The 26,847-nt window shown below is 36.8% G+C and overlaps 1 protein-coding gene across 7 annotated transcripts in view; it reads right to left on the bottom strand.

Moving 5' to 3' along the window:
• Positions 1-26,847, bottom strand: part of PLPP4 (phospholipid phosphatase 4) — a 124,044-nt gene that overhangs the window by 29,469 nt on the left and 67,728 nt on the right. The window lies entirely within an intron of this gene.

The following is a 26,847-nucleotide window of genomic DNA, read 5'->3' as shown; positions in this document are numbered from 1 at the left end:
AAAAGTAATTGCAGTTTTGCCATTATCAGTAATGCCATAACTTTTTGTTTGTTTTTGTTTTTTTGAGATGAAGTCTAGCTCTGCCATCCAGGAGAGGGAGATGTTTGCCACAAGTATGAGCAGCCAAGAAATAATATCCATAATATTTTTAAAACGCTGATAATTAATGAGAAAAAAAGTGACAACCTAATTGAAAAAAATGGGCAAAAGGCATGAACAGGTATGTTATATAAGAGAAAATTTCAGATCCATTAAACTAATGAATGATCTAGCTCAGTGGTCATCAGGAAAATACATATCACAGCTACCAGGAGCTACCAATACATTTTCCAGGCCAGAAAAAATTAAATTCTGATCATGTTAGTGCTGACAAGACTGTAGGGCAATGGGAACTTTCATAACTTGCTGGTAAGAGTGTAAAAACAGTTTGTCATTAGTTATTAAAGCTGAAGATAAGCGAATGACCCAAAAATTTTACTGCAAGGAATATATCTGAGATTTATATTTGGAAGAAGTACACAAGGAATTCACAGCAACACTTTATAATAGGTCTAAACTAGAGATGACTCATATGTCAGTGAACATTAGAATGATCTTTTAAAATTGAGGTATAGTTATGCCTTAGAATGCCAGATAGCAATGAAAATGAATAAATTCAGGCAAGAGTGTGGTGGCTCGCGCCTGTAATCCCAGCACTTTGGGAAGCTGAGGTAGGTGGATCACTTTAAGGTGAGGAGTTTGAGACCAGCCTCAAAAGACTAAAGGACTGGCCAACATGGTGAAACCCCATCTCTACTAAAAATACTAACATTAGCCAGGCGTGGTGGTGGGCACCTATAATACTAGCTACTCAGGAGGCTCAGGCAGAACAGCTTGAACACAGGAGGTGGAGGTTGCAGGTTGCAGTGAACTGAGATTGTACCATTGCTCCAGTATGAGTGACAGAGCAAAACTCCATCTCAAAAAAATAAAAAGAAAAGAAAATGAATAAACTCCTGTACATACACCAATAAATAGAAGAATCTCAAAAAACAACGAGCAAAAGAAAGTAGCAAATCACAAAACATATGCTATGTGACTCCCTTTATGTAAAATTCAAACATAGAAAAAACTAAGCAATAATTTGCTTAGAAATGCATATGTGTCTGTGTATGTGTGTGCATGTAAAACTTCTAGAAAAGCAAAGAAATAATTTTGAAAATTTCAAGATAATGGCCAGAGTAAGAGAGAGAACGATCAGCCACCAGGAGGGTAATGTAGGATTTCTAATGGTATAGGTAAATTTAACCTCTTAAACCAAGTGCCAGGTACATGAAGGTCTATTTTTTATTATTAATTTTTATTAATATTATTATTTAATAGTAAATATAATATTTAAACCAATGATCATTTTTCTATATGATTTTGTACATAAATTTCACTGTTAACTAATTATTCCTGATACTTTCCCTTTGATGTGTTAATGTGTTGATTTATAATAATTAATTTTAAAATAAAATTTTGTACATAATTTATGTGCCAAGAAAATTATATAGTTCAGCGCAAATGCAGAAAGAGCTAGTAACTACACTGCTCTATAACAGGGGTTATGCAGCCATTCAGCTGGTCACCAGGCAAGTCAGACCATTTTAAAAAGGAACAAATTCAACTCCCTCTCATCGTCAAAACTTAATTGTAAAAGTCCATCATCGTGGGGCATATGCTATGCATGCTGGGGTGCATGTCGACTGCAGCAACACACTAACGACCATAAAGCATTGAATTTGTTTTTTTGAGACACTAAGTATTATAATTAGAGAGGCTTTACATAGCATTTTTTTGTGTGACAACTATGATTTGGTTAACCAGAAAAACAGAAGCCATGCTCCTCAATAAAGAAATAACAAAGGAAACCTACCCAAACATCACCTCATTATTCAAGTGCAATGAACTCCAACTAATACTTAATTATAAGAGGCATTTCAAAGCTCAGAGTAGTATAAGACACGGCATTCTCTGGAGGCACTTGATTGATTTCTCAGATTACAAAATTCAAGCCACTGAGAGTTCTGAAAGCATCGATTTAGCAAGAGAGCCCAGGGAGCGTTCAAGGCTTATAATGGGAATAAATACAGAAGAAATGAAATTGGCCAGGTTACCTGTTACAGATCTTACACCAGCACATATTTCAAGCTTCATTGCTATTTTTTTTTTCTAATGCAGCTATTTCTTAAGGGTGAAAAGACAGATTTCATTCCTTTTTTTTCCCGTTCATTACAACACACACCTGAGCCTGGCCATTTGTCATGATAGTTAGCATGATTCGCATGGGCTCAGAAAAATGCTAAGCCAGGACTTGGTATTTATTTTCCTTGAGAATTATTAGCAATGAAACATGCCCTGCAAACATTAAAAATAAAATAAATTACTTTTGTTACTAAGTTTTTGAGGAGGAAAACAGATACATGAATCATTAGTTGGAGATTTCTTCACTGACTACAACATCTTAACCTAAGTATTAGGTTGTTGCAAAAGTAATTGTGGTTTTTGCCATTAAAATTGCAAAATCTGCAATAACTTTTGCACCAACTTAAATATAAGATGGGTAGACATGGATGCAAGGTAACATCTCAGTGCCATGGTTTAAATCTTAGCTTCACTACTTGCTGTGTGACCTCAAGCAAGATACTTGCCTCTCTGCTTCTCGCCTGCAAATAGGACCATTACAAATATCTACCTCACAGGGTTTTTCTAAGGATTACATAAAACAGCACTTGTAGAACATTTGGTGCATCCTAGCATCCAGTAAGTGCTCAATAAATGCTAGTTATATTTTGGAACTGTAGTCAGCAGAAAGCCTCTATGTTTAGTTTACTACATTCAACAGGAGACTGGACTTTTTTCTTCTTCTATCATGAATGGCAAACTTAAATTTTATACTCTTGTTCACACCATTTGGCCTACTCCCTAAGAAATCCGAACACTACCTGCATTCAGAAACAGACATGTATGCCAGAAATAGTTTAATTTAAAAATAACTGTTTCACTCTCACTGTGATTTCTAACATGAGAAAGAGAACAAACTTCAGAAAAATCAAGAACAATGTCAGCCACCTATCAGCTTTCAGAGAGACAAAAAAAATCTAGGACTAGAAGAAATACTCCCCAAAGCACTAAGAGACCTTCCCCAAAGTCATCAAGTTACTTCCAGGAGTCTTTGCAACATGTGAACAACAGGAAAGCTACCAGAAGCCTGACAACAGGTAAATATCCTGATTTGTTAAAATATACATACATATATATTTAAAGAAATACTTGGAATTCCAGAAGTCAAAGACCAAAGCTTTTGATATGGGTCTCTGGCAATAGTCACAGAATGAAGTATGTGATCTGTCTTTTCCTAAGACAGAAAGCAGAGAAGGGCCAGTCTTGCAAGCCACAGCCACGAGTCCGAGAAAACAAGAGATAAAGGGAGTGAGAACACCTACAATTTGGTCCACAGTATACAGAGCCAATTACTCTCTTGGAAGGATCCCTCCATACCAGACCAGAATTTCTTAAGAACAGATGCTGTCTTTTTCACCTTGGGATCCTCATAACTTAATTTTGTGCCTGGCACCCAGGAGGCAATCAATAAATGTCTGTTGGGTGAATGAATGAGATGCCAAGAAACCTGCTGAAGGTCATGGCTGACAAGTGATAGATACAAGACTTGAAATTACATTCATTCATGCATTCATTCATTCAAACAGTCAGGCACTAAGCCAGGCAGATCCATGCTCTTTCTGTCTCTGCACCCAGTATGTGTTGATCTAGTAAGGTGTTTGCCAAGGCCACAGTTTAGTACCTTAACAGGCTGAGCAGCAGAGAGCTATTTTGGAGTTTTGGTAGCTGACTGAACAACTAAACTAAAAAGCATTGATGCTTACCTGTCCAAAGACCCCTGGTCTCATTTCTGTTCAGTCTTTCCAGGTGACTTGGGTGAAAGATTAAAAACTGTGGTATCAAAGAAAGTCCCTTTTATCTAAACAGTCTCACATGGCCCAGGCACAATGCAAGGAAAATATAAAATGTGATTTAAACACTAGAAAAAAGCCAGTTGGGGACAGCCGACCATTTGTAAGCTTGTACATTATTCAGCCCAACCATAGGACAAACATAATTTTTTGTTTTCAGTCTAGCTATTGGAGTAAAAGTTCTTCCATGGAGCCAGATTTTTCGTTTTCTTTTCTAGAGGCAAAAATAAGTACTTTGCTATGTGGGTTCAGCTTGGTTTCAGTATTTTTAGTTTATTCTCTTTACCTGTATTTTCCCCACTCTCTTCTACCCCCACACCCCACCACCAACACAATCACCATCATTATTACTACATGAGGCAATAGAATTTTGTGTTTTATAATGAAGCTACTAATTCAACAAATATTTACTCAGTTCCTGCTACAGGTCTGGCCAGGTATTATGCTCAGTCCTGGGTGACAAACAAGGCAGACTTGGGTTTTGGCCTTATGGAATTTAGAGAGAAATCATTACAAATTGTAAACAATGTTAGGAAAGCAACAAAGAGGCTTGTGAAAAACAGAACGGTAGATGAGAGCGGGGGAGACCCCACTTTATATAAATCTGAAAGATGAGAAGGAGCTACTTATGCAAAGAGCATTGGAAACAGTGTCCAAAGTGCTTAAGTCTTAAGTCCCCCAAAACAGACACTCATGTAAGCAAGGCCTCAATAAAGACAGAGACCATTTCCATCACCTCAGAATAATCTGTTACAGCTCTTGTCCGTCAATTCTCTTCCTTGCCAATGACCTCCCCACTCAGGACAACTACTCTAATTTCTACACCATGGACTAGTTTTGATTGTTCTTGGACTGCATATAAACACAGTATTATAGCTTACACTTTTTTCTGTCTGGCTTCCTTTTCTCAACATAATGTTTTTGAGATACATCCATGTTGCAATATTTGTTAGTAGTTTGTTCTTTTTAATTGCTATCCGTTCTCCTATTGATTAACTTTGGATTGTTTCTAGTTTGGGATCATTAGGAATAAAACTGCTGTTACTATTTCGTACAAGTCCTTTTATGAATGTATGTTTCTCTTTCTCTTGGGCAAATACCTAGAAATGAACCTGCTAGATAGTAGGATAAGTATATGATTGCTTTTTATAAGAAACTGACAACCAATGTACAAAATGGCTGTAACAATTTATACATCACCAGCAATATTTGAGAATTACACTTAAACCCACATCCATCAACATTTTGGCATTGCTGATCTTTTTAAATTTAGCTATTCTAATGAATGTGAAGTGATTTTAATTTGTATTTCCCTAATGAGCAATAATGGAGCACCTTTTCATGTGCCTACTGACATACATACAGTTTCCTTTATGCAATCTCTGTTCAAGTCTTTTGCCTACATGTTTATTGGGCTCTTTTTATTGTTGATCTGTACAAACTTTTTATATATTGTGCATATGAATGTACACTTTGTGAGACATATGAATTGCAAATATTTTCTTTCAGTCTGTGACTTGCCTTTTTATTTCTACAATGTCTTCTGAAGAGCAAACATTTTAAGTTTTGCTTAAGTTCAATTTATCTTTTATTTTCTGTTGTTGTTGCTGTTGGGTTTCTGCTAAAGAAATCTTTGCCTATCCCAAAGTACCAAAGATATTATTCTACGTTATCTTCTATATGATTTATAAATTAACTTTTTTGTATATAATTCATTTTGAAGTAAGTTTTAAATATAGTATGAGGTAGGGGTCAAGCTTATTTTTTTCCCATACTTTTATTCATATTTTCTAATGTCATTGATTTTAATCTTTCCATTTGCCACTAAATTACCTTGACACCTTTTTCAAAAATAAACTGACTATATGTATGGGTCAATTTCTTGACTCTATTCTGTTTTATTGATCTATTTATCTATCCTTAACCATACTGGCTTGATTAATATAGCTTTATAAGAATTCTTGAAATTAGGTACTGTCAGTGCTTCAAATATATCCCCCTTACTGAAAATTGTTTGGCTGTCCTAGGTTCTTTGAATTTTCATATAAACTTTATAATCAACTTTCCAAGTTCTACATTTAAAAAAAATCTAAATAGGATTATGTTGAATCTATACTTAAATTTAGGGACAATTGATATCTTAACAATATTGGATCATTCAATTCATGAATATGGTAGACTTTTCCACTTATTTAAGTCTTCTTTAGTTTTTAAGCAATATTTTGTGTTTTAAAAATATAGGTTTAATAGTTTTTGTTTATTAATTCCTAAGTTCCTATAAATGGTACTTTAAAAGTCTCTGTTTTCTAATTGCATCTTGATATTATATAAATATACAATTGATTTTCTATATTGTATCCTATGAGCTTGCAAAATTCACTTATTCTAATACATTTTGTGGATCTTAGGACTTTATAAATAAATAATCATGTTATCTGCAAATAAAACTAATTTTACTTCTTCCTCACATTTTATTTATTTTCTTGTCTAATTGCACTGACTAGGACTAATACTACAATTTTGATTAGAAACAGTAGAAATAGACATCTCTTTATGATGTCTGCAATCAAAAAGGGAAAGCATTCACTCTTTCACCACTAAGTATGAAGTTAGCAGTAAGCTTTTCATAGATGCCCTTTATCAGACTGAGGAAGTTTCTTTCTTTTCCTAATTTAATGACATATTTTTGTCATGAGTGAGTGTTTCTTTTTCTGCATCTATTGAGATGATTATATGTTTTTCTTCTTTATTTTGTTAATGTGCTTACTTGCAATGACTGATTTTCAATTTTTAAATCAATTGTATATCTGGAATAAGTTCTAATTCTTTTTTATGTATTGTTGGACTTACCTTGATAATTAGACAATTCTGTGTCTACATTTACGAAGAATGTTGGCCTATAATTTTCTTCCCTGCAATATCTTTGTCAGATTTTGTTATCAGGATTATCCTGTTATCTTATTTGTATAACCTTACGAACCAGTCGGGAAGTGTTCCCTGTTCTTCTAAGTTGTTTTATCTTTTTCTTTTCTTTTTTTAATGTTTTATGTAAGGCTAACATTTTTTCTTTCTTAAATGTTTGACTGAAGACACCAGTGAAACCATCTGGGCCTGGAAATTTCCTCTGCAAAGCTTTTAAATTAAAAACTAGTTTTCTCCTTCATCTCATATCCACTGGGTTAGCAGTAGTTTGCAAAGAAATTAATAATCTTACTTATGTTTTTAAATATGTTGACATGACGCGGTTCACAAAATTATCTTATATTTTTAAAGTATTATGATTTTTAGAAATGTTTAATAGCTTTTCTTTCTTTTCTGATATTGCTAATTTGTGTGGGTTCCCTATTTTCCCTGGATCAGTCTTTTTAGGAGCTTATTAATTTCATTAATATCAAATAATAAGGGCGAGTTCAGTATCAGTTTCTTCCTCATGTCTAGAATCAGAAGTACTTCATCTAAAAATTTTGGAATTTTGAGAAAATATTTACAAACTATGCATCTGACAAAGGTCTAACATCCAGAATCCATAAGAAACTTAAATGAATTTACAAGCAAGAACCAAACAACCCCATCAAAAATTAGGCAAAGGACATGAACAGATACTTTTCAAAAGAAGACATTCATGTTGCTAATAAGCATATGAGAAAATGCTCAATATCACTAACGATTAGAGAAATGCAAATCATAGCCACAAAGAGATACCATTTCATAATAGAACGGATATTATTAAGTCAAAAATAACAGATGTTGGTAAGGTTGTGGAAAGAGGATGCTTATGCACTGCTGGGGGGGATATATAATTCAGCCATTGTGGAAAGCAGTTTGGCAATTTCTCAAAGAACTTAAAACAGAATTACTATTTGACCCAGCAATCCCATTATTGGATATATGCCCACAGGAATATAAATTGTTCTACCATAAAGACACATGCATGTTTATGTTCATCACAGCACTATTCACAATAGCGAAGTCATAAAATAAACCTAAATGTTCATCAATGGTAGATTGGATAAAGAAAATGTGGTACATATACATCATGGAATACTATGCTGCCATGAAAAAGAATAAGGCCATGTCCTTTGCAGCAACATAGATGGAGCTGGAAACTTTTATCCTAAGCAAACTAATGCAGAAACAGAAAACCACATACCACATGTTCTCACTTATAAGTGGGAGCCAGACATTGAGTACATATGAACACAAAGAAGGGAACAACAAAAACTGGGACCTACTTGAGGGTGAAGGGTGGGAGAAGGGTGAGGATCGAAAAACTACCTATTGAGTACTATAATTATGACCTGGGCGGCCAAATAATTCATACACCAAACCTCCACAGCACACAATTTGCCTATATAGCAAGCCCACACATGTGTCCCTGAAACTAAAAGTTTACAAAAAAAGTTTGGCAATTTTAAACAATTGTCAGCTACATTAATTCCCCAAATCTAACACCTAATCATCTTGGTCCACATGTATTCATTATTCTTAAGAAATTCAATAGCATGTGACTAAAACAAACAAATAAATTAGCATATTTAGAAAGTTTAATGATAGAATCCTCATAATAGTATTACAAAATATTATTATATCCATTTCAAAAATAGAAAATCAAAGCTTAGAGAAATTAAGCAACTATCAAAGTCATAAAGCTATTTTCTTTCCACTCATGTCTTTCTGTTCCAATGCCTATGACCTTTCCATGTTCCAATGCCTATGAACTTTCTATCCCAACGCCTATGAACTTCCCACAGTTCCAATGCCTATGAACTCAACCATGAAGTTTTCATGAACAAACAATTGAGGGTCCTATCACCAGCACTGGAGCAGTCAACCTTTGGAAAGGTATGGTCCCTCATGAAGCTGGGCTAAATACAGATGGGAAAAGGAAATGTATGATAAGAAAAGATGTCTCTCAGTTTTTCACATGGGTCAAGAAGTTTCACATTATACTGAATAAAATACCATTGTTGATGGAAACAACAGAAAGCAACACTTTAATGAATGCAGCTCTAGAGGAATGTAGCTCTTATTTGACTTATTAATAATCAATCATTCTCCTACTGGGTTTCTCCTTCAAAATACCAACTTTTTTTAAGCACATACACAATTTTCAATGTTCACTTCAAAAGTATGATTAATGAGGATGGGAAATGCTACTTGCAAGCTTATAATATACTGTGTTGATCAAAATCATGCCATTTATTTTTATTTAATAATAGGTTCTGATAGAGTTATGCTTTGCCCTCTAATTTCTAGAGGTTTCTTTGAAATAAATGCCTTTCTTTGAAGGCATTATTTCTTGTTAATCAAGAAATATTAGGGTTTAACTAAACATTTATTTCAGGACTTGTTCTTATTGAATGCCTTATTTTAGAAAATAAAGAAAAATAACTTTTATTTCCATTATCTATGTTCATCATTCTTTTGTTTTTATTGCATTTTAGGTTTTGGGGTACATGTGAAGAACATGCAAGATTGTTGCATAGGTACACACATAGCAGTGTGATTTGCTGCCTTCCTCCCCTTCACCTATATCTGGCATTTCTCCCCATGCTATCTCTCCCCACCTCCCCACCCTCCCGTCCCTCCCCCATTCATCATTCTTAAAGATTAAAAAAAGACAACTATTTCAGAGACATCTATTTTTTAAAAAAGGCCATGCTACCTAGAGTCCCTGAACTCTAGTAAAACACTGGACACATGTGTTAGACCTATACCTTGGGAACATCTATTATTCATTTCACCTGTTAATCAATGTATATAATAAATAACTCAGTGCTAAAAACAGTCATAGAACTGTGCTTTTCATTCTTCTTCACATTCAGATTGACAGTGGGCAACACTTTCTTACATATTCTCCAGCATTATCCTGACAACCACTTTGCAAGGAAGATGAGATAGATGATACAGAGAAGCAAATGTGAGTCTTGACAATCAAAGGTTTCCAGGAAGTTTGGAAACATGAATCTAGCCCTGACAGATGAGTAGGCAGAAGGTGGATGTGTTTTCTCAACATCTACTCTGCCAGGAAGGGTGGAGCATAGGAAAGAGCCAGGAGGGTACTGCCTGGGGGGAAGAAGCAGGAGCCACAGACCAGGGCAGGGACTGTGAGGACTTGGGACTTCTGGTTTGAAGAGTACATGGTGGAGGAGAAAGAACGCGCTCTTCTCCAATGGGTAGGAGAGAAAATGCAAACTGGTTCAAGCATGCTTTGGGAAAAACCCCAGGTTAGAATTTCCCAGTGAATTATTAAAGGAATTGATAAGTGATTCTGAGTGATATAGATCCCTATGTTTTGGGGGCTGGTACCACACAGAAGAGATGAGGGCTACTGTTGCCACTGTGTGAGAGAACTGAAGAGGAAGGCTGTATAGCAGGTTGGGGGGTGGGAGTGCAATGTTCAAGGGCAGGAAGCTTCTAACACAGGAGACATGAAGGCTGGAAGACTCAGCAAGTCAGGTCCTTCCACATTCTTCTGCCTGCTCTATTCTAGCCACGCTGGCAGCTGATTAGATGGTTCCCTCCCAGAGTGAGGGTGGGTCTGCCTCCCCCAGTCCACTGACTCAAATGTTTATCTCCTTTGGCAGTACCCTCATAGACACACCTAGAAACAATACTTTGCATCCTTCAACCAAATCAATTTGATGCAACTGCCTCTGGGAGAAGCAAACCTCATCCCACTACATGTTACAAAGGATAGAATAATTGTGGACAATGAAGCCATCTCTTGCCCACAATTGGGGGTCCAATTGATCCAGATGCCCAGAAGGAAGCATCATCCACAGTCACTCTGCAGTGGGTTTTGAGACTGTTAGCACATGAAAAGCTTTTCCCACTTAATTACTCAGCAGCACGTATAGAATTGAGAATATAGGCTAAGTGCAAGAAAAGGACTGAACATACTTTTATAAAGTCACTTTTTTCCAGAGGTTTACACATATTGGGCAAAAGTCTTCCAAGAGCACCTTTTCTGGGGAAGGCAGCCAACTCCTCTGCAGTGAGCTTGCATGGCCAAGCCTGTGCTATTCCAAATCTCATCTCTCATAAACATATTGGAGGAGACCCAGGAAACAGTGGTCCCCAGGTTGCCTCTAACTTTTTAGGACAACTGTCCTAGTTGTACCCAGAGGCTTTCCTTGTGTCTCTAACAATTGCTTCCATTAATTCTGTGATTCACTGTTAATTCTGTTCTTCCACTTTAGCCACCATCCAATAAACAACACAATGGAGAAAACAGCAGGTAATGACCTTTCATCCCCACTATTTAAAGTCAGGCTATGGCTCTGGTCATTTGCATTCGAGCCTATGCTGGCTGACACACTGGCTAACCTCACCCTGGGTGTTCCTGCCTCAGTGACCTCTGTAGATATGGGTGCAACCACTAACCAATTTTCCCTGAAATGAACCTCCGTTAGGGAAATAAACTGAACTGAAGGATTTGTAACTTACTCTAGTATTACATTTGGCATCCTCACCTCCAAGCTGGCGGTTGGCAGGCAAGAGCACCTAGCTGTGCTCATTACATGTGGCCACCTCCAGAGGCCTAACCCAAGGGACGGCTTTTTGAAGTACACACTGACTTTCAAGAATGTCTTAATGAAACAGGAGGTTGAGAGTTCGAGACTAGCCTGGCCAACATCGTGAAACTCGATCTCTACTAAAAATATAAAAAATTAGCTGGGTATGGTGGCAGGCACCTGTAATCCCAGCTACTCAGGAGGCTGAGGCAGGAGAATTGCTTGAACCCAGTAGGCGGAGGTTGCAGTGATCTGAGATCATGCCACTATAGCCCAGGTGATAGTGTGAGACTCCATCTCAAAAAAAAAAAAAAAAACTTAAATGGCATCTCATGCTTCTTAAATGCACACCAGGCCATGATCGAAGAAACGTTCTTCAATTTTTTATTTTTGTTTTGAACAATTCCAAGACATAGAGTTTCTGAAGCATGTAGATCTGTACTTAGAACTTAATACCATAAGTGGAGCCATGAGAGCCATTCCAAAAGGAATGCATTGACTAAATATATGTCCCACCTCACAGCAAAACACATGCCATGGAGGACATTATTAAGAATGCAATAACTGAACAAGTACCTGTCAGTAGGGAAATAAACTGGACTGAAGGATTTGTAGCTTACTCTAGTATTGCATTCGACACAAGTGCATTCCAGTAGGTAGGTACCTGTTGGGACAGTCTCTGGCTCTCCCATCATCTGGAGACAGAGATCAGTTTCCGACTTGTCCAGGATCACAGTTCAATGGAGAATGGCACTACACTATACCATGTAATTTTCCCTCACACCCCAAAAGGTAAGGATTGAAACTCCCATTCTACAAATAAATAAACTGAGGTACAAAGTCATGAAGCCACTTGGCCAAGATTGCCTCATTACTAAGTCATGGAGCCAGGTCAAACTCAGATCTGTCTGAGTCTGAAAATAATTCTCCTCTCATCAAAGTAGAAATATAAAGTAACTCAATTTATTTATGTAGAATAATCTAATGATTAAAAAAGCAAATATATCATTTTTGGCCCCAGAAGAGGTCCAAAAAAGGCATTCTTTTGACACACAAACAACATGTGGTTATGAATATACAGAAAAAGAATTTAAAAATGAATGCTCATGGTGTTTAGACCAGAAACTCACAAGTTAAAATGCTCTACGTGCTCTGGTCCTTCTCCATCACAGGCTAACTCACCTCCCTCTCCTGCACATGCGTCATGATGATGGGCAAGCACATTGGAGGGTGTTCCGCTCAGAAATGCTCTCACTTCTCTTGGCCTATTCTCACCTCATTCTTCCTTCAGAAGTAATTGTCCCAGATTTCTCTATGTTAGAGACACCATTGTTATGCATTATATAGTTTCCATACTTGTACATAACCGGATTGTAATTAAGTGGCCATTTCTGTAATTATTTGTTTAATGTCCATTGCTGTCCATGAGAGCTGCCAAGAATAGTTGTTCAGGATGTGCACTGCCCAAGGGTGCCCAGCAGAGGAGCGAGGCCTCTTCTCACTTTGCCCTGTACATTGGGTTGCGCCTACCAGGAGGATGGAATGGCTTTTCATAGTTGGCATAAGGCACTGTATGGACTCACAGTGGTCCTGCCCTGTACACCTTTGCTAGGGTGGGGATTGTGTCTACCTCTTTCTGCACCAAACATAAACCTAGTAGGCATCCAGCAAGTACTCGTGGAACAATGATTAAATGACTTATATAATGAGAATAAATACATTTTAAAGAGTTTACAGAGTATTGAGAATTTTACCAAAGACATTGTAACAAAGGCCAAATTGTGAAGCATGGCAACATCATGTCACTTGTTCTAGAAACTAAAACCTTAACCACAGGAGGACACAAGCCCTGGGGTTCACAGGACAGGCACTGGGGGAGCTGGGCAGCTGTGCATTCATCTTCCTCGCTCTCTCCCGAGCCAGCACATACAGTCATTTTTCTTCTTTTTGGGAAGAAAATAATTTTAAAAGAAAATCATTAGAATCTTATTTATAAAGTATGAGAAATGATCCCCAGGACAACACATTTGAAGATTTGACCAAAAGACCCTATTAGTAAAGGGCAAAAATTGAGGCTTTTTTTTTTTTTTTAACAAGCTCACTAATCATGATGGAATCTTTGGAGGGAGGCTGAGCTGGTGGTGCTCAGAAATACCAAGTGTTTTCCCTGGCATCTGTTCTTAGGTAGGTGCAAAAGTAATTGCAAAAACTGTACCAACCTAATGGTAAATAAATGTATATGAGGAAGGCAAGGGTCCTCCCTCTCCTCTCAAAACTATAGAGTTCCTTATGACCCAGAAAACTGTGGGGGATCCCATAAAAGGAAACCACTTGTGGCCTGAAATGGAATCCATTTATTGGAAGGAATAAGCGGACAGAGGCTCCCAAAGAAGTTTTACCTTCTGCAAATATCTGCTTATTAAAAAAAAAAAAAAAAGAAAAGAAAGAAAAAAGAATTGAGGTGTGTCCAGGTTCTGGAGTAAAAGTGATCATTTCTCTCTGCCCCAAGTCCCCAGTTCTCCAGGTCCACCTCAAGCTTCCAGGTAGAAAGGGCCCTGACTCACAGGTGTTCATGTTAGTCTTTCAAATCCTTAGCTCTGCTGGGAAGGCAGACAGGGAATCCAGCAGTTGCAAGGGACCCATTGTGTGTCAAGCATCGTGCAATGTACTCACATCCCTTATCCCTTTCAATTATCACCAGTCCTTCTTTGGCAGGCATTTTTAAGCCCTCTTATAAAGCCGATTAAACTGAGGCTGAAAGAGCTCACAGAATTTCATAACTCCAAGTATCCTGTATCCCAACCTCTTCAGCCTCTAACAGCAGTGGCTTTAGGGGACATAGCACCTGTTTCCTGCACATCCAGTTCCCTGTGAGCACAGGCAGGGAGGGTTCTGGCAGCCAGCAGAAGCCCTCAGAGAGGAAGGTCCAGGTGCACTAGTTGGAAATCAGACAAGTGTGCAGGGACATAGTAAGGGCTAAAGGAATTGGTATGTGTGGGCTTCTGACAGCACGTGGGAAGTACGGGAGAAGGGCAAGTGCAAAGGCCAAGGAAGGAAAGAGAAGCAACATCTCTTGTGAGGTCTGCTGGCAAGAGTGGAGCTCTGAAATCAAGGGTTTGGGTTCTGAAATCAGATGATCTGGGTATAAATGCCAGCTCTGTGACATGCTGGCTGTTGATATTGGGACAAACTATTGTCCTCTCTGTTTCCTCAACTGGGTAATATGACTAATAATAGTAAAGACCTCAGAGATTTATTTTGAGGATTAAATAAAATAAAGCTATTAAGGCCCTTAACACAAAACCTGACACACTTCACATGCTTAATAAATGATAGCCATTTGCATTATCATGAAAAGGACAGGGTGGCTAGAATGTAAGAAAGAAGGAGGAGGGGAGAAGGACGTGAGGTTGAAGAGACAGCAAGGGCCAGATCCTGCAAGTGCCTGAAGACCATGTGAAAGGGCCTGGGTTTTCTCTCAGGTACACTGGAAGCCATGGAGAGTTCAAGTGGAGGAGGGACCTGACATGATGATTCTAGAATGTCATTCTTCAAAAGCATGAAACACTTTTTCTACATCTATATCTCCAGTACTAAATCTGCTGCTGGCATACAGAGAAGGTGCTATTTAACACTAATTAACAGACTCTGAAGGCTGATGGAAGGAAAGAAGCGTTGGTCTGAATCATCCAAAGATGGCACAGACTTGGCTGTAGAATGATCTGTTTCATTTTCCTTCGGCAGACTTAACTCCCTAATTATGCTGGTTCTGGCTAACATTCAGTGAGTTTGCATTTTCCAAGGAAATGCCAAGACAGGTGGCCCCAGCCTCACTGGGAGGCATAAGGAAGCAAGCCTGGAAGGAAACATTTGCTGTGGAAGGCCCCATGGGAATGACTTATCCATGTTACGAGTTCTATCCCAAGGGAAAAGAAAACATTCTGGTTCTAAGGAAATGCATACTAGATATGAATCTGAAAAACAAAAACACAAAGAAAGGGCCTGGTGGTTCTGAACCCAAAAGAGAAGGTTTCTGCGGCAGGACCCCAGCTGAGGATGGACACCCAGCTTGGGACTGGGACAATTTTCAGCAAAAGGGAATGTGGAATAGTGCTCACTCATGGTATCAAGGTCTTTAATTGTTTTCAGCTTTATTGAGCTATAATTGACAAATAATTATACATATTCAAAGCATACGATGTGATATTTTAATACATGTATCTACACAAGCAACCTAATTTACATATCCATCACCTCATGTAGTTACTTTTGTGGGCGGTGGGGGAATGATTAAGATCTATGCTCTTCACAAATTTCAAGTATACAATACATTACTAATTATACTCACCTCCTGTACATTAGGTTATCAGAATTTATTCATCTTATAATGATAAGTTTGTACACTTTGACCATCATCTCCCCATTTTCCCCAACCCCACGGCTCCTGGCAACCACTTTTCTAATCTCTGCTTTGATAAGTTCAACTTTTTTAGATTTCACATCTATGTATGTACGATCACACCAGTATTTGTCTTTCTGTGCCTGGCTTATTTCACTTAGCATAATATCTTCCAGGTTCATCCATGTTGTTACAAATAGTAGAATTTCCTTTTCTTTTCTTTTTTTTTTTTTTTTTTTTGAAGCTGAATATATTTAATTGTATGTCTGTATCTATCACATTTGTTTTTATTCATTCATCCATTGACAGGCTGTTTCCATATCTTGGCTATTGTGAATAATGCTGCAATGAATTTGGTGATACAGATATCTCTTTGACATACTGATTTCATTTCCTTTGGATATGGATCAGAAGTGAGATTGCTGGATCACATGGTAGTTACGTTTTTAATTTCTTTAGGAAGCTCTACACCATTTTCCATAAGGGCTATACCAATTTACATTCCCATCAACAGTATACAAGGGTTCCGTTTTCTCCACAACTTTGCCAACATTTATTATCTCTTGTCTATTTGATAATAGCCATCCTAACAGATATGCGATGATACCTTATTATAGTTCTAAATGGAATTTCCCTCATAATTAGTGCTGTTAGTGTATCTTTGGAGATTCGTAGCTTTCTTTAGGATAATGTCTATTCAGGTCCTTTGCCCATTTTTTAATTAAGCTATTTGTCTTTAACCATTTAGTTGCATAAGTTCTTCATATATTTTGGATGTTAACCTCTTATTTGACATATAGTTTACAAATATTTTCTCCCATTTCAAGGTGTCTTTTTATTTTGTTTATTGTTTCCTTTGCTGTGCAAAAACATTAGTTTTTTTTTTTTTTTTTTTGTAATCCTACTTGTTTCTTTTTATTTATTTATTTATTGCCTGTGCTTTAGGTATCATCTACTAAAAAATCATTGCCAAGAAGACCAAAGTTGAGGATCTTATTTCCCTATGTTTTCTTCTACATATTCGATGGTTTCAGGTTTTATGTTTAAATCCTTAATTCATTTTGAATTGACTTCTGTGTATGACATAAGATAAGGGTTCAGTTTCGCTTGTTTTTGCATGTTGATATCCAATTTTCCCAAAACCACTTACTGAACAGAATACCTTTTCCCTCTGGTATGTTGTTGGAGTCTTTGTCACAAATTAGTCAACCCTATATGCATCAGTTTATTTCTGGGCTTCCTATCCTATTCCATTGGTCTGTTTTTATGCCAGTATTATACTGCTTTGATTATTACAGTTTTGTAATATAATTTGAAATTAGGAAGTGTAGTGCCTCTAGCTTTCTTCTCCTTGTTCAGGATTGATTTACCTATCTAGGGTCTTCTGTCTTTTCATGTAAAACTTATGATTGTTTTTCTATTTCTGTGAAAAATGCCACTGGAATTTTGATAGAGATTGCATTGAACCTTTAGATTGCTTTGGGTTATACAAATATTTTGACAGTATTGATTATTTGAATTCACAAGCATGCACGATTTTTCCATTGATTTGTGTCTTTAATTTCTGTCATCAATATTTTAAAGGTGTCCATTCCCAAAAGATGTCTGTTACAAAGGATACATGGTAATTTTGAATTTCTATTTTTGAAACATCTTGAATGATCTCTAAGCTGAAAGTTGGAAGACTATAGTAAGCTAATAATTTGAAACAGTAATTTAAAAAATCACACAAAATAGTTGCTATCCAATCTCTTTATAATTTAAGTCCATTCCATCACCAAGGGTTAAGAACGAGAACTCTGTTATTAACAGGTTTCACCCTTGATGACCCCAGGGGCTTTGCAACCACATAAAGTCATATCATGAAAGAGGAATAGATAAAATAAAAAAGAGGACATTTAACATTGATAAAAGGGTCAAAATATCAAGAAGGCATGATAATCATAAGAATGAATGTGCCTAGAAACAGAGTTCCAAATATATGAAGCAAAACCTAGCAGAACTAAAAGGAGAAACAGACAAATCTACAATCATAGTTGAAGACTATCAAACTCTACTCTCAGTAACTGGTAGAATAAAACACACACACATAAAGCAAGGACCAAGACTCTCTGAAAAACACCAATTTAAGTAATTGACACATGGCATGCAACATCCAACAGATGCAGAATAAATTTTCAGATATGCATAGAACATCCACCAAGATAAACTATACACTGAGCAATAAAACAAATCTCAATAAATGTCTAGAGACTAAAATTTCATATATCATGTTTTCTATTCACAATAAAACTAAATTAAAAATGTATAGTGTTAAGATAAGTAGGGAAGCCTTAAATATTTGGAAAGTAAGCAATCAATTCTTAAATAGCGCACAGATAAAGGAAATCACAAGGGAATGTGGAAAATACTTTGAAGATAATAATAATAACACTAGCAGAGGCCTCATATTGTGAGGAAAATTGACTTCCTTAAAATCGTCCAGACATTCACTAAACAAATAAGCAAATGACAATAATGACAATAATGAGCTTTAGAATGCAGGGTGACTAGTACTCAGAATTGCTCTATTACCTAAATTCATTGGCTTCCAACAACAAAAATCAGACATGCAAAGAAACAGGAAAGTCCGATCATACACCAGGAGAAAAAGGAGGCAATAGAAACTGCCTGTGAGGGCCACCAGATGTCAGATTTAACCAAAACTTCAAAGTAGCCATTATAATTCTATTCAGAGAACTAAAGAAAACCATACCGAAGGAAGGGATGGAAGGCATGATGACAATGTCTCATAAAATTAAGAATATCAATAAACAAACAAGTTATAAAGTGAACTAAATAAAAATTCTGGAATTGAAAAGCACAATAACTGAAGGGAAAAATTTACTAGAGGGCTCAGCAGCAGATTATTTAACATAGATTTTGTAATCCAATAAAGAAAGGAAAAAAGAATGAAGAGAAATAATCTAACAGAAATATAGGAAACATTTAAACACATCCATGTACATGACATGGAAGCACCTGAAGAAGTGATACGACAGGAAGATGTGCAGAAAAAAAATGCAAAAAATAGTGGTTGAAAATATTCTAAATGTGATGATAAACATTAATGTACACATCTAAGGAGCTCAATGAACTCCAAGTAGATAAACACAAAAAGATCCACATATAGATAAGTCATAATAAAATTGAGGTATGCCAAAGATAAGGAAAAGATATCTAAGGCAACAAGAGGAAAAATGACTTGTCACTTACAAGGGCATCCTAATAAAGTGAACAGCTCACTTCCCAACAGAAACAATTCCAGAAGAAAACAGAATAACACATTCAAAATGCTCAAAAAAAAAAAAAAAAGTCAATCAAGACAAAATCATTGCTCAAATATGTAGGCAAAACAAAGATGTTTCCAGAGAAACAAAAACTAAAAGTTAGAGAATTCATTGCTGGCAGAACCATCTTACAAAAAAATACTAAAGGAAGTCTTTGGACCAAAACCAAGTGATCCCCGATAGTAATTTGAAATTGTACACAAAAAACAAAGAACACCAATAAAGTTAATTATGTAATTATAAAAGACTGTATAAATGTATCTTTCTTCTCCTTTCTTAACTGATTTAAAAAGCAGTAATAAAGAACCATACATACATAATTGCACTGTTGTTCCTACAACGTATGGAAAGATCATATATTTGCTAATAGCAGCACAAAAGAAGTGGGTGGGAGGAAAGCCGGATTGGACTAAGTTACACCAGAGGGTAACTCGAATCCACAGGAACAAATGAAGAGAACAAAATATGGTAAGATGGTAAATATAACAAATTCTAAGAATACATATTTGCTCTCTTTTTTTCTCTCAGCTTTTTTAAAAGATATAAAATTAGATTAATAACAGTAACAACAGATTATTGGATTTGTAATATATAAATATATAATAGGTACAGTAATAACAGAATGAAAATAGGGAGGAGGTAAGAGAGCTATATAGGAAAAATGTGACCTTGGGTTAGGAAATTGTTTCTTAGATATTATGACAAAAGCACACATAACAAAGGGGAAAAACAGATAAATCTGACTACATCAAAATTTAAAGCTTTTTGCTGTGAACAATACTATCATGAGAGTAAAAATACAACCCACAGAATGGGAGAAGGTATTTGCAAATCATATATTTGAGAATAGTCTTGTATCTACAATATATAAACCACACTTAAACTTCAATAATAGAAAGACAAGTAACCAGATTTAAAAATGGGTAAAGGATTTGCATAGAAAATTCTGCAGATAAGATATACAAATGGCCAATAAGCATATCAAAAGGCATTCAACCTCATTCGTCATTAGGGAAACATAAATCAAAATCATAATCAGATGCCATTTCACACCCATTAGCATGGCTATAATCAAAAAGATGGAATATAACAAATGGTTGCAAGGATGTGGAAATATTAGATGTCAGTCTATTGGTCAGAATGCAAAATGGGCAGCTGTAATGGAGCAGGCTGGCAGTTCCTCAGATTTAAACCCAGAGTTACCACACGTCCATCAATCCATTCTTAGTTAATATTATCTTCAATGACAAAAACCACAATTACTTTTGTACCTACCTAATATGTACCCGAGAAAACATATATCCACACAAAAACTTGTATACTATTTCTATAGCAGCATTATTCATAAGAGCCAAAGCTGGAAACAATCCAAATATCCATCAAATGACTTAGATTCATAGATAAATAAAATGTGATCTATATTCACATAATAAAAGATTATTGAGCAATAAAAACTAAAGTACTAATACATGCTACAACACCAATGAATCTTGAAAACATAATGCCAAATGAAAGAAATCAGTCACAAAGGGTTATGTATTGTATTATTTCACTGATATGCAATGTCCAGAATAGGCAAATTATAGAGACAAAAAGTAAATTAATGGTTGCTTAGGTATGGGGAAAGAGAAGAGTGTGGAGAGGTGGAAGGAGAGAGCTAATGGATTTAGGTTTTATTTTATGATAGATAAAACATTATAAAATTAGATTGTGGTGATCGTGCAAATGCTGTGAATATACAATAAACAATAAACTAAAAATATACACCATAAACCATTTTAAATGGGTGAATTGAATCATATGTGAAATTTATTTAAAATGAATTTATTTAAATAAAGATCTTGTCCGACATCAAGATCTACTATAATGCTATAATAATCAATATAGTATGGTTCCATATGTTTATTACAGCACTGTTCACAATAGCAAAGACTTGGAACCAACCCAAATGCCCATCAATGATAGACTGAATAAAGAAAATTTGGCATATATATACCATGCAGCCATAAAATGGATGAATACTACACAGCCATAAAAAAGGATGAGTTCATGTCCTTTGCAAGGACATGGATGAAGCTGGAAACCATCATTCTCAGCAAACTAACCCAAGAACAGAAAACCAAACACCACATGTTCTCACTCATAAGTGGGAGTTGAACAATGAGAACACATGGACACAGGGAGGGAAACATCACACACTGGGGCCTGTCAGGGGGTGGGGGAATAGGGAGGGATAGCATTAGGAGAAACACCTCATGTAGATGATGGGTTGATGGGTGCAGCAAACCACCATGTCATATGAATATCTATTTAATAAATCTGCACATTCTGTACATGTATCCTAGAACTTAAAATATATAATATATATATATATAGAGAGAGAAAGAGAACTTAAAGTATATATGTATACTTTATACATATATACTTTATATATGGAGAGAGAGAGACAGAAAACTTAATATATATATGGGGGAGCAGGGGTTCTCTCACAAGGATAGGAACACAGATTAATGAACAGTTTGCCGGTGCAGAAATAGACTCAAACTTATAAAGTCTATTAATTTTTGCAAAGGCACCAAAGTAATTTGAAAGTGAAAGGAAAGTCATCTCAACAAATGGTGCTGAATACATGAATACTGATATGAAAAAAATATGAGCTTCAAACGCTACCTTATACTATAAACAAAAATTAGAGAAAAGCCTAAATAAAAAAGACAAGGCCATAAAGTTTTAAAAGAAAATATAAACAGAGCTTTGTAACTTGAGGGCAGGAAAAGGTTTCTCAGGATACAGAGTGTAATAACCATAAAAGAAAAAAGTAGTAAATTAGATTTAATCAAAATTAAAAGCCACTGCTAATCAAAAGACATCATTAAGAAAATGATAGGCAGGCTACTGATAGAAGAAAATAGGCATGAAAAATTATCTGACAGAAGGCTTGCAAAAAGAATATGGAGAAACTCCACCAATTAATACAGTAAGATAAATGAACAGCCTATATGCAAATGACAAGGTACACAGCAGCATTAGTCATCAGGGAAATGCAAATTACAACGACAGAGATACCACTGTACATCCACCAAAATGACTAAAATTGAAAAGATCAACGACACCAAATGTTGGTGAAGATATGGAGTCTGGAATTTTCATAGATTGCCCATGGGAATGCCAACTGACACAAGCATTTAGTAAAAAGGTTGGATGGCTTCTTCCAATGTTAAACATAGACCTAACTTTTAACCAAGCAATGCCACTCATAGATACTTAGCCAAGATAAGTGACAACATCTGTCCACTAAAATAATGGCACACAAATGTTCAGAGCAGCTTGATGCATAACCGAACAAAGTAGAAAACCCCAAATGTTTAGCAAAGATAAGATGGATAAACAGTGTGTGTGATACTCATTATACTGAAATACTTTGCAACAATTAGAAAGAATACAGCACTCATACTAAACAACATGAATGGATTTCAAGACATACTGAGCCAAAGCTGTCAGACACAAAAGAGCACATACTATATGATTACATTTCTATGAAGTTCTAAAACAGGCAAAACTAATCTAAAGTTTAAAAAAAGAAAGAAAAACAAACCCTGAACAGTGGCTGCCTCGTGGGGATGAAGACTGACTGGAAATGGACAGAAGGGACATTTCCAGTGTTACGGAAATGTTCTGCATTGTGATAGGAATGTGGGTTACGCAGTGTGTCCATTTGTAAAAACTGAATGGTCATGATTTATGCATTTTGATGTCAATTTTACCTTAAAATGCTAAAAAAAATTTTAAGAATCACCATCATCGATGGTGGTGAGAAATGGGTACAGAATGCTGTACCCAAGGGGATGAGGATTCACTAGATATTGCTGTGTTTTATATGTCTGAAGTGTTGTACAATAAAAAGTTGAAAGAAAGAGGCATTGGGTTTTTGTTTGTTTGAGGCATGTCTTGCTCTTGCCCAGGCTGGAGTGCAGAGGTGCAATCATAGCTCACTGCAGCCTCAAACTCATAGGTTCACGCGATCTTCCCACCTCCTAATAGCTAGGATTATAGGTGTGTGTCACAATGTCTGGTTTATTTTTAAAATATATTTTTTGGTTTCTTTTATTATTTTTTGTTTTTTACAGACCATTGTGTTGAGGGCTGACTTTCAACAAATCGCAGTGAAGGAGCTGCTCTGCTGTATACAAAAAATATTTTCTAGAGACGCAGTCTCACTATGTTGTCAAGGCTGGTCTCGAACTCTTGACTAAAGTGATCCTCCTGCCTCAGCCTCCCAAAGCACTGAGATTGCAGAAATGAGCCACGATTTCTGGCTTTGCATTGGGTTTTAATTATAACCTTTAATTTGACTCTGATCTTTTTTTTCATAGAAATCAAACAGTGAGCTAATTCTTTGAGAAAGAATACTTTGAATTAATTAAACAGTATCCATTTCTAAAAATATTCAGACCAGGAACTTGGAGAGTAGAGGCATTTAACACAGTGATCAATTTCTTTCATATATTTGCCTAATTACCCTAAAACAGGCTTCCTCAGTCTGGACACTATTCACATTTGGCATTGGATAATTCTTTGCCACAGGGACTGTCCTGTGCCCTGCAAGATATTCAGCAGCATCCTTGACCTCTATGCTCGAGGTGTCAATAGCACCCCCCACCACACCTGCACGCGCACACACATGCATGCACACCTGCAACAATCAAAAATGTCTCCAGACATTGCTAAATGACCCCTGGGGGTGCAAAGCTGCCTGGTGGACAAGCACTGCCCTAGAACATGCATTCTCATATGGTCCCTGAGGAGATGAAAATCAGTGCTTGGGGAGAACTTAAAATCTTAGATATTACAATTATTTAAGGAAAAAATCATTAGAAAAAAAAAACAAAACATGAGGGGCTCTTGCCTAGTAGGCTAATGTCCCTTAACACAACTGTGAACCTAGATGCCTTTATTTTCAAGACATAAACAAATATACAATACATCTGTGGCATTAAATTTTATGGTGTGAATTATTTTTTTTTTAAATCTAAAAAGGCTCCATGGGAAGAAGGGAGTAATAGAAAATAAAACAGGTTGAGAAACATCACCCTCCAAAGAGGTCTGATTCAGCTTTAAACAACCATTCCCTCCAGGGATTTGGCATGCCCAAAGCAAGCCTCCCAGGATCTAGGAGAAGTCTTCATTTATTTTGGCAAAACAACTGTCAGTTGCTTCCCAGAACCTCCTCAATTGTCTTGCAAGCTTGAGAGGTAGGGTTATAAAAATTCAGGGAAAAAACCATGAGGGGCTCTTGCCAAGTTTGCTGATATCCCCTGACGTGACAGTGAACCTGGAAGCTTTCATTTGTAGGTTATAAGAGAAACCACACTAGTTGAGGTAACCTCAGACTCGTGGCCACCAATGTGTCCTGTTGGAACAAATGACCTAAGCAGCCTATGCCATTTTATACCATTCTTAAAAGAAAAGGGCATTTTTCAAATTTCCCATCTACCAGCAAAACCCCTCGATAGCAATTTCATTCCATTAAATTATGTGAAACAAATCTTGCAATTTCCTCTGCTCTCCTGTTTCCTCTTTCTTTGAGCAAAAGCCTACCTAACCACTCTAAGAAGCAGCTGGTTTATAATATTGAATATTCATACTCGATAGCATTGAACCTGGCATAGATGCTATCTTGTGATAATTTCTCAATTCATAGTTAAAACCTACTTACATTCCTTCAGCAAACGCAAACTCCCAAACACACAGCTGGTAAAAGTCCCTATAGTCTGTATGCTCCACCCTCAAGGACTCTGCTATCAATAGTAATGACACTGAGGCTAAGCAAGAACCCTCTAAAAAATGATTCCTCTACAACAAATGCATTAGAGCATCATGGTGGTATTTCTGATTTTAAAATGATGGGGGAAGAAAGGAAGAAAAGTGTGATCAGTAACTTTATGTGTCAACTTGGCTAGATTGTGGTGGCCAGTTGTTTAGTCAAACAAACACCAGCCTAGATGTTGCTGTAAAGGTATTTTTAGTAGCGATGAACATTTGCAATCAACTGACTTTAAGTAAGCAATTATGGAGGGTATTATTTATTACCCTTTATAATGTGAGGAGCCTCATCCAATCAGTTAAAGGCCTTAAGAGTAAAGATTGAGGTTTGCCAGATAAGAAGGAATTCCACCTCAAGACTGCAGCATAGAAATCCTGCCTGAGTTCCAGCCTGCTGGTGTGCACTGCATATTTGGGGGTCAACAATGTAACATCAATTCTTACCTGAATTTCCAGCCTGCCCTATAGATTTCAGATTTGCCAGCCACCACAATTTCATGAACCAATTCCCTAAAATAAATCAATTGACTGATAGATTGCCAAGATAGAGAGATACTGATGATAGATTGATAGACAAATAGATAAGCAGACAAGTAGACAGACAAACAGATAGGTAGACAGATAGATAGACAGACATCCTGCTGGTTCTGTTTCTCCAGAGAGCCCTCACTAATACAAACAGGAACACACATTCCATCTAGGAGCACCTGAACGCCACACCACTCTAGGAAGATGGGAAACAGGCAGCAGAGTAGATACTGACTTGCAGAGCTGAAGGCAGATCAATCTACACACCTGCAGAGGGTGGTGCTGATGAGAAGCAGCCCATTCCCCAGGCAGGGCCGTGCAAAGCTTTGAAACTAGAGGCACCAAGTGCTGCAGAATGCAGGGGGGCAATATGGGGCTAGAAACAGGCAAACAGGTGAAAAGTGGCAATAAAGAGAAGCTAAACTTTTCAGGTTTCCACCCCTTCTTCGAAGCCAGGAAACCATCCCCTTTCCAACTCCTGAGGAAGACAGAAGGTTTAGCTATCTGAGACTCTAGTTTTGGAAAAAAACACGAGGGCATGGCTGAACAACCAAATGGGAAATAGGGAGATTATGTGAAAGACTAAGAACTGACCTGTGGGCATCTATGCCCTTCTGCACAGCTTCCGGAGTGCCAGGTCCACATATACCAGGCAGGAGAATGAAGAGCCTACTCTGGAGAATCAAGCAGCCTCGAAGTAAAGGCCAGACGCTAATACTGAAGGTCAACCAATGAAAACCCAGCTCACTCCAGTCGCCCTCAGTGAAGCCCAATTAACAAGCCCTGCCCAATTAGCTCTATGATTCAACCTTAAATAACAACATAAAGCAAAGGTACCAGATATTTAAAGAAAGCTAGATACAAAAATGCACAAATAAAGGGAAGGCAGAGCACAGACAAAACCTGCGAGCAAAGCAAGGTAAGAGATGCTGTATCCATGAAAACACAAAAACAGGATGTTAATGATTTTTCTAATCAGAGTTCAAGAAAGAGCTCTTGGAAATTAAAAATATAAAAATCATAATAAAAATTCTGTAGATGCGTTAGTAGATAAAAATTGTAAAATCCTGACAGATGAACAAAAAAGACAAAGAGAAAGGAGGAAATCTAACAAAAAAGACAAAGACAATAAGAAACAAAATAAAAAATCAGTGCGGGAGAATCAACATCTGCCTAATACCATTCTAGAGAGAAGAAACAGGGAATATGAAGGTGAGGTACATGAATTTCCAGATTAAAAAGACCTACAGAGTAGA

This window comes from Sapajus apella, unplaced genomic scaffold, assembly GCF_009761245.1.
Source record: "Sapajus apella isolate SASKATOON/1434 unplaced genomic scaffold, GSC_monkey_1.0 scaffold13, whole genome shotgun sequence".
NCBI lineage: Eukaryota > Metazoa > Chordata > Mammalia > Primates > Cebidae > Sapajus > Sapajus apella.
The sequence above is the reverse complement of the archived record's forward strand: the minus strand, read 5'-3'. Positions and strand labels throughout refer to the sequence as shown.